This window comes from Callionymus lyra, chromosome 18 (assembly GCF_982586985.1).
Source record: "Callionymus lyra chromosome 18, fCalLyr1.hap1.1, whole genome shotgun sequence".
NCBI lineage: Eukaryota > Metazoa > Chordata > Actinopteri > Syngnathiformes > Callionymidae > Callionymus > Callionymus lyra.
In genome coordinates, this window is record NC_141835.1 from 15,387,056 (window position 1) to 15,395,454 (window position 8,399).

Consider the following 8,399-nt stretch of genomic DNA (forward strand, 5'->3'; position numbering starts at 1 on the left):
TTAGCTACACTAATCATCCCCTGATGTTATACTATATTGATTTCAGAATGATGACAAATATTTATTTTTTCATCTTAAAAATCTCAATAAAAACTGTAAAAAAACAACAAAAGAAAAGCAGAAAAAATATATAATTTTTAATTCTTCACTGTTTGTCGGACATTTTAATATATAGTTATACTTTTACTTTTTACCGAATCTACTTTTATTTCAATGTGTCATTTTATTAATTTTTAAACAAAATTACATTTTTAAAACACATTTTTAGTTTACTCAACATACATGTAAAGCTACGCAAATGATATACATTTCCATAAAAACGTCTCCTTATCTTATATTTTACATATATATTTGATAATTATGATTAATATTCTTTTGTTCGGCCTCGAACATGACACTTTTTAATATAAAGTAATACCTTAAATATATAATTACCCTCTAGTTTTATAAAACAATAAACCTGATTCCATCTTCATTTTCTTTTCATTACATATATATACACACACACCTACACGCGCACACACACCTACACACACACATCCAATTAGAATTAAAATATACTTTGACTTCTCCATTATTTATATCTTCTGGTTATTATTCATTTGTGTTGTTGTCCGCACGGGTCTGATCTAAAATTAAATAGGAGGCCCGATGGTGTGTGTTGAAGTGTCTTTGTTGTCGGTGAATTAGCGCGAGTGTGTGTGTGTGTTTTGGACCCGGGTGCCTGGAAGAAGGAGTGAGCGGGTTTGTGGAATTCTGCTGGTGCGGCACAACTCGCTGTGAGGTCACCTCGGCCGTTAGTCATGAGGACAGAATGCATTGTGGAGGATTTTAAGACACGGCAGTTGTTGCGCATCCGCCGCACAATGAATGTTAGAAAGTCGACTTCGGGGAACAATGTTCGCCGCATAGTTGCTAGGCCGGGATTAGAGGCACCTTCGGGGGCTCTGGACCCGAGCCGTGTTTTCACCGGAGGATCTTTTGAGCCTGAAACAAAAGACTCCGATCGATGGTCGCCGGGCTCTGTTGGACTTTTGCCAAAAACAAACTGGTACTGAAAATAGTTTCATCTTGGATCGTAACTTTCTATTGTTCGGTCGGTGTCGGCACTGGGACGGGTGTGACGTTTGTTGGTTGGCGTCACCAGTGGGATAGGTTGATGTCGTTCTGTTGGCGTCACTGGTAGAATGAGTGTGATGTCGTTCTGTTGGCGCCACTGGTAGGATGAGTGTGATGTCGTTCTGTTGGCGCCACTGGTAGGATGAGTGTGATGTCGTTCTGTTGGCGCCACTGGTAGGATGAGTGTGATGTCGTTCTGTTGGCGCCACTGGTAGGATGAGTGTGATGTCGTTCTGTTGGCGCCACTGGTAGGATGAGTGTGATGTCGTTCTGTTGGCGCCACTGGTAGGATGAGTGTGATGTCGTTCTGTTGGCGTCACTGGTAGGATGAGTGTGATGACGTTCTGTTGGCGTCACTGGTAGGATGAGTGTGATGTCCCTCTGTTTGCGTTACTAGTAGAATAGGTGTGATGTCGTTCTACTGGCGTCACCGGTAGGATGTCGTTCTGTTGGCGTCACGGGTAGGATGTCGTTCTGTTGGCGTCACGGGTAGGATGTCGTTCTGTTGGCGTCACCTGTAGGATGAGTATGATGTCCCTCTGTTTGTGTTACTAGTAGAATAGGTGTGATGTCGTTCTACTGGCGTCACCGGTAGGATGTCGTTCTGTTGGCGTCACGGGTAGGATGTCGTTCTGTTGGCGTCACGGGTAGGATGTCATTCTGTTGGCGTCACCTTTAGGATGAGTATGATGTCCCTCTGTTTGTGTTACTAGTAGAATAGGTGTGATGTCGTTCTGTTGGCGTCACTGGTAGGATGAGTATGATGTCCCTCTGTTTGCGTTACTAGTAGAATAGGTGTGATGTCGTTCTACTGGCGTCACCGGTAGGATGTCGTTCTGTTGGCGTCACCGGTAGGATGTCGTTCTGTTGGCGTCACGGGTAGGATGTCTTTCTGTTGGCGTCACCGGTAGGATGTCGTTCTGTTGGCGTCACGGGTAGGATGTCGTTCTGCTGGCGTCACGGGTAGGATGTCGTTCTGTGGCGTCACCGGTAGGATGTCTTTCTGTTGGCGTCACCGGTAGGATGTCGTTCTGCTGGCGTCACGGGTAGGATGTCGTTCTGTTGGCGTCACGGGTAGGATGTCGTTCTGTTGGCGTCACTGGTAGGATGAGTGTGATGACGTTCTGTTGGCGTCACGGGTAGGATGTCGTTCTGTTGGCGTCACGGGTAGGATGTCTTTCTGTTGGCGTCACGGGTAGGATGTCGTTCTGTTGGCGTCACGGGTAGGATGTCGTTCTGTTGGCGTCACCGGTAGGATGTCGTTCTGCTGGCGTCACGGGTAGGATGTCGTTCTGTTGGCGTCACCGGTAGGATGTCGTTCTGTTGGCGTCACGGGTAGGATGTCTTTCTGTTGGCGTCACCGGTAGGATGTCGTTCTGTTGGCGTCACGGGTAGGATGTCGTTCTGTTGGCATCACGGGTAGGATGTCTTTCTGTTGGCGTCACCGGTAGGATGTCTTTCTGTTGGCGTCACGGGTAGGATGTCGTTCTGTTGGCGTCACCGGTAGGATGTCGTTCTGTTGGCGTCACGGGTAGGATGTCGTTCTGTTGGCGTCACCGGTAGGATGTCGTTCTGTTGGCGTCACGGGTAGGATGTCTTTCTGTTGGCGTCACCGGTAGGATGTCGTTCTGTTGGCGTCACGGGTAGGATGTCGTTCTGTTGGCGTCACGGGTAGGATGTCTTTCTGTTGGCGTCACCGGTAGGATGTCTTTCTGTTGGCGTCACCGGTAGGATGTCGTTCTGTTGGCGTCACCGGTAGGATGTCTTTCTGTTGGCGTCACCGGTAGGATGTCGTTCTGTTGGCGTCACCGGTAGGATGTCGTTCTGTTGGCGTCACCGGTAGGATGTCATTCTGTTGGCGTCACGGGTAGGATGTCGTTCTGCTGGCGTCACTGGTAGGATGTAGTTCTGTTGGCGTCACGGGTAGGATGTATTTCTGTTGGCGTCACGGGTAGGATGTCTTTCTGCTGGCGTCACTGGTAGGATGTAGTTCTGTTGGCGTCACCGGTAGGATGTCTTTCTGCTGGCATCACCGGTAGGATGTCGTTCTACTGGCGTCACGGGTAGGATGTCGTTCTGCTGGCGTCACGGGTAGGATGTCGTTCTGTTGGCGTCACGGGTAGGATGTCTTTCTGCTGGCGTCACCGGTAGGATGTCTTTCTGTTGGCGTCACCGGTAGGATGTTGTTCTGTTGGCGTCACCGGTAGGATGTCTTTCTGTTGGCGTCACCGGTAGGATGTCGTTCTGCTGGCGTCACCGGTAGGATGTCGTTCTGTTGGCGTCACGGGTAGGATGTCTTTCTGTTGGCGTCACCGGTAGGATGTTGTTCTGCTGGCGTCACCGGTAGGATGTCGTTCTGCTGGCGTCACCGGTAGGATGTCGTTCTGTTGGCGTCACGGGTAGGATGTCGTTCTGCTGGCGTCACCGGTAGGATGTCGTTCTGCTGGCGTCACGGGTAGGATGTCGTTCTGTTGGCGTCACGGGTAGGATGTCGTTCTGTTGGCGTCACGGGTAGGATGTCTTTCTGTTGGCGTCACCGGTAGGATGTTGTTCTGCTGGCGTCACCGGTAGGATGTCGTTCTGCTGGCGTCACCGGTAGGATGTCGTTCTGTTGGCGTCACGGGTAGGATGTCGTTCTGCTGGCGTCACCGGTAGGATGTCGTTCTGCTGGCGTCACCGGTAGGATGTCGTTCTGTTGGCGTCACGGGTAGGATGTCTTTCTGTTGGCGTCACGGGTAGGATGTCTTTCTGTTGCCGTCACCCGTAGGATGTCATTCTGTTGGCGTCACCTGTAGGATGGGTGTGACGTCATTTGTTTGGCGTCAAAAGTGTTGACTGTTTGAGGTAAATTCGGGGAGTGCTGGGTCTGTCTTGGGGTCTCCTCCTAGTTGATCGCCTCCCTAGTCTAAGAGAATTTACTCGAGCCACCTCAACTGGTTTTTCTTCGAGTGTCTCCTGGATGACGGAGCTCAACGGGAGAATTCAGAGACCAGCAGAATCTCTTAGAAATTCACCAGTAAGTCTTTTGGCTCAGCTCTTGTCCATCCAATACTGGGAAACACGGTTTCCGACATGGAGGAGCTGATCCTCATCCCCGCGGCTTCACTTGTACCTGAAAATCATACGAATCAAAAACAAAATCTGACACTAAAACCCTGACAACAAGAAGCTAAAAAGCACTTTTATGTGCGACGCCTGAAAGCAAACATTTAATTGGAACGCACGCTTCTCACCCAAGCACCGTTTACACCAGAAATGATAACATTAAGGAAATTAAAACATTAGCTGATGACAGCGACTGGAGACAAAATACGCGGCACTAATCTTTTAATAGACGTTTCTTTTCAATTAGATCTGTCTTCTTCTGCAAATTGATTTGCGTGCTCCTCCAATTAAAACGCCTCTGGTCCGAGCGGAGAGCTCCGCTGCTCAAAATTAATTTGTTGTGTGACATTTGTGGAACAAGACTTGGTCACCTCGCTGAAATGAAGGAAAACAAAGAAAAATACCTTCAGTGGCGCCGCTGCCTCGAGCGTTCAACTTGAAAAACACTGCGTGGAATTGTTTCCTGATTGTCTTTGCCAGAGAAGATGGAAATGTAGCAGATGAGCTAAGAACACGGTCGACTGTCACCTGACGTCTAAACAGTGGTGACTGAAGAACAAAACAAGTCTGCACATGATAATCCTTTATTGACACCATTTATTTATATTAAGTGAAGAATAAATATGTTTGTTTTTGATTAAAGTGTGTCAACTATAAGCATTTTGACAGTTTTTTTCCTATAACTTTTTCTCTGTGTGTTTTTCCTTGTCTGTTGTGTTTGTGTGATGTGTGTAGGTCTGTTTTTTAAGATATATTTGTGTGGGCTTTAAAAGTGTTCGCTTGACAGTGTGTTTTTCTATTGATGTTCTTTTTTCTGTGTTTGTTTCTGTGTTTGTTTTCCTTCTATTACATGTCTGGTTTTCATGCGTTTGTGTTTTTCTATCTTTGATCTTGTGTTTTTCTGCGTGTTCTTTCATTTTGCTTGTATTTGTGCGTGTGTCTTTTTCTGTATGTATGTTTTGCTTGCTTGACAGTGTGTGTTTTTCTATCGATGTTCTTCTGTTTTTTCTGTGTTTCTTTTCCTTCCATTTTATGTTCGTGTTTTAATCCGTTTTCTATCTTTGTTCTTTTGTTATTTTCTGTGTTTGTTTGCGTGTTTATTTTTCATCTAATTCATGTCTCTGTTTTTACACGTTTGTGTTTTTCTATCTTTATTCTTGTGTGTTTTTCTGTGTTTTTTTTAGCACATTTGTTTCTGTTTTTCATTGTATTACATGTCCATGTTTTTATGCGTTTTTTATTTATTTTTAATCCCTGATCTTGTGTTTTTCTGCATGTTCTTTCATTTTGCTTGTATTATTGTTGTGTGTGTGTGTCTTTTTCTGTATGTGTGTTTATGAACATATTTAAATCAGTTTTCCTGTGTAATTGTGTTTGTTTAATGTGTGTGTAACCAAGTGCGTGTCTGTATATTTGTGTGGGTTTAAAAGTTTGTTTGCTTGAAAGTGTGTTTGTCTATCTTTGTTCTTCTGTTTTTTCTGTTTGTTTGCGCGTTTGTTTTTGTGTTTCTTTTTCTCCTATTTCATGTCAGTGTTTTTATGCGTTTGTCTTTTTCCATCTTTGATCTTGCGTTTTTTTTTAGCGAGTGTTTTCTCATTTTGCTTGTATTTTTGCTGTGTGTGTGTGCGTGTACAAATCTTCTGACCAGAGCAGGGAGTTGACATTTGTCAAAATCTTTATTTTCTTTTAACGACATTATTGTATGTTTACGCTTCTTTTGTGAATATTTATTTAATACCGAGAGCTTGAGGATCTTTAGACGCTCGAAGGTGGAGATGGAAGAGAAACAGCGTTATCTAGTGGCGAGAAACAGCATCGACACCTCACACATTTCATGTGTTTATGTGTTTGTGTGTAGTTTGTGATGGTGTTTATAAGAATAAGAGACAGGCGTGTTTGTGTGGATGTTTGAATTTCTGACACAATCATGTGTATTTTGGGGTTTTGTGTGTTTTTTCTTATATTATTATTAAATTAGTTTTGTTGCTAGATGTTTTTCTTTTAAGATGTATGTGTGTGTCTGTGTCTGTGTTAGTGTGTTTATTTTTGTTCTTGTTTTTTTTAAATGTCTGTCGTACTATTTTTGTACTAATTGTTTTTGTGTTTTTTTTAGTTTTAGTGTGCATGTGTCTGTGACAGTTTTGTTTTGTGTGTGTTTGTCTTTTGCTCATCTGTTAGTGTGTTTTGTTTATTTATCTGTTCGTATGTTTGTGTGCTTCCTTATTGTGTATATTTATTATTTATTCATCCGTCAGGGTGTGTGTTTGTCTGTGTTTTTGACTTTGTGTGCGCATCTAGGATTGTTGCGCATCTACTGTGTTGTGCATCCGTTTTTGCCTATGTGTGTTCTTTGTTTTGTGTTTTCTGTAAGTGTGTCTAAGTTTGTATATCTGTGTTAACTTGGGAGTTTGTGTTTTTGAGTTTGTGTCTGTGATTGTTGTTTTTTTTATCATGGTGAATATGTATGTGTCTGAGTTTCTGACAGTTTGTGCAAGTTTGTGTATTTATCTGTGTTGTTAGTAGTGTGTGTTTGTTTTGTATGTTTAGAGGATAAGCATTTTTGTGTTCCGCGCAATCATTTTGTAGTTGTGTGTGTTAGAGTGCATCTTAAAACAAGTGTGTAGTCGACGACCACATGACTCCACACTTTGATCTCTTCCTGGTGTCACACACTTGTTCTCCTCACCCGCTGCACTTGCAGACAAAAAAAGGACCCGGCGACCCCGGGGAACTGGGACATCTCCGTTCTAATCCTGTTCACGCAGCTCAGCGAGGAGCGGCACCAAGGGGGCGACTCGTGTGCGGGGGGCCGCTGACTTTAGGCTGCCCTTCAGACAAGCACTTCTTGGTGCAGTTGTGCTTGATCACCAGTAAATCTTTATTAATTTTAATTGGGGCTCCATTTAAAAGAGCAATTAAAGCGGATTAATCGAGCCCGTCCCGTATAATGTCTTCTGTTAATTAGTTTGTCAGCACTGTTTTAATATCGCTTAATGACTTCATATTTCAGGGATGACATTAAAGGGATGCTGAAAGAAAAGAAATGGCCTTATCACCGCGCCGAGCTTTAATGGAGACGTCCGTCCCCGGCAAGGTCAGGATCCGGACCTCCGGGACGGCAACCGTTTCCTCCGGGGACTCGTGCGGAGCTTCTGTGAACAAGTGGAGCCAGCACTTTTCTTTTGGTTCACCTTCAACACTTTTTCTTCATGACAAAAAAAAAAAAGAAAGGAAAAAAACACACACCGCGCTTGTGTTGCTCCAGAGCACTTCAGCACGGTGAGGGTTTTACAACTTCAGGGCTGAATGCAGGCATGATGAGACGTAGGAGGGTCACTGGAGGTTATTACAATTCAATTACGCTTTTTAATACAGTCTCAATTCTGGACTGGAGAAAATGTTTCCTTAGAAAGAAGTTATTTTGAACTAATAACATTTATTGTGTCTGTTGATAATTACAATTAAAAAATAATTTTGAATCTTTTCTTATGTTTATATGTACATTTAATAACATTATTTTGATGTGCTTCCTCTGTATTACACGTGTTTACGATTTTTTTAATACTATTAAAAATAACATGCATTTTTCAGTAAATATAACTATTTTTAAAAAACAACAATGAACTTTTATATTTTTCATCTACTCACACAGACCCATAAATAAAAGAAAGTAACAAAAAAAAGTGTGCGTCTTTTGTGTGTGTATGGATTCATGAATCTGTATGTATAGCATGTGTGTGTTCATATGAGCTTTAATGGTTGCTTTTATTTGTGTTTGTTTGTGTATTCTCACTTATTTAATATGTGCTGTTTTTATGATGTGAATAATCAAAAGTAAAAATTGTTCTTTTTACATTTGTGATTTAGATTATTCTTCTGACTTTGAAGTGTTTTAAAAATAATTTTGAATCTTTCCTTATGTTTATATGTACATTTAATAACATTATTTTGATGTGCTTCCTCTGTATTACACGTGTTTACGATTTTTTAAATAGTATTAAAAATAACATGCATTTTTCTGATAATAAATCAGTAAATATAACTATTTTTAAAAAACAACAATGAACTTTTATATTTTTCATCTACTCACACAGACCCATAAATAAAAGAAAGTAACAAAAAAAAGTGTGCCTCTTTTGTGTGTGTATGGATTCATGAATCTGTATGTATAGCAT